Source organism: Quercus suber, unplaced genomic scaffold (assembly GCF_002906115.3).
Source record: "Quercus suber isolate HL8 unplaced genomic scaffold, Cork oak 2.0 scaffold_214, whole genome shotgun sequence".
Lineage (NCBI taxonomy): Eukaryota > Viridiplantae > Streptophyta > Magnoliopsida > Fagales > Fagaceae > Quercus > Quercus suber.
In genome coordinates this window covers 436,339-437,319 of record NW_027069672.1, presented here as the reverse complement: position 1 = coordinate 437,319, position 981 = coordinate 436,339, and positions in this window count along the sequence as shown.

Genomic DNA, 981 nt, shown 5'->3' with positions numbered 1-981 from the left:
AAACGGGGGAAGTAGTAATTCCCATGGTAGCTTTTGTCGAGGGAGGGATGACTATCCCAATGGGTAATCTGACGAGAAATTACCTTAGGTTTTTTAGGTTATCTCCTACGCAATGCGCCTCGAATATGTTCAGAGTGCTCGGGAGTATAGAGGCTTTAAACACCTTATACAATTTAGGTTTGACCCATCACGATGTGAACTGGGTATATAACCTCAATCATTTGAAGGATCAGGGATATTACCTTAAGTCTAGGTACCCTGCAATAAGATTAATCCAGTGCCTCCCTACCTTAAACAAGGGTTTTAAAGACGATTTCCTTATTTTTTCTGGGGAGTGGCACGATGGTTTGCCTTGCTCAACGGAAGAGGGACAACCAGGTGGGGTTCCTAGGATATACGTCCCTGATAAGTCAGATTAATTTTTTATTTGAAGCAGTTTTTGTTCCTAATGGAATTTTCCTTTTATGTTTTAATTACTTTGCAGACAACCGCGCCACTAGACGCTGTCTCAGGCTAATCAACAGGGAGAGCCTAGATAGAATTTTGCGGTCCGAGGTATATGTGAATCCCTCCGACGGCCAACTACAAGCAGTACATTTAATACTCAAGTACAAACCTGCGTCCACAGCCTTTCAGGCTCCCAAGTGCGTGATAAAGGCAAAAGATCCGCGGCTCCACCGTATCAGTGTAGTCTTTGAGGGATTTGTCGTTCCTAAGGGTGAACCTATTCCTGAAGGTGAGCCCTTCATGAACCATCGCCCGAGACCACTCTTTCTATAGGAGCTTCATCATCACACTCCCTTCCCCAAAAGTGAGAGAGGAAGAAAAAGAAAAAGAAGCCGAGAAGAAAAAGAAGAAGAAGAGGAAGAAGAAGAAGGAGAAGAAGAAGAAGAAGAAGAAGAAGACATCCCAGGAGGACCTGTGGAGGTGCCGATTTGCAGACGAATTCGAAGTTTTTGACCACCCCAGTCTCCTGAAGTA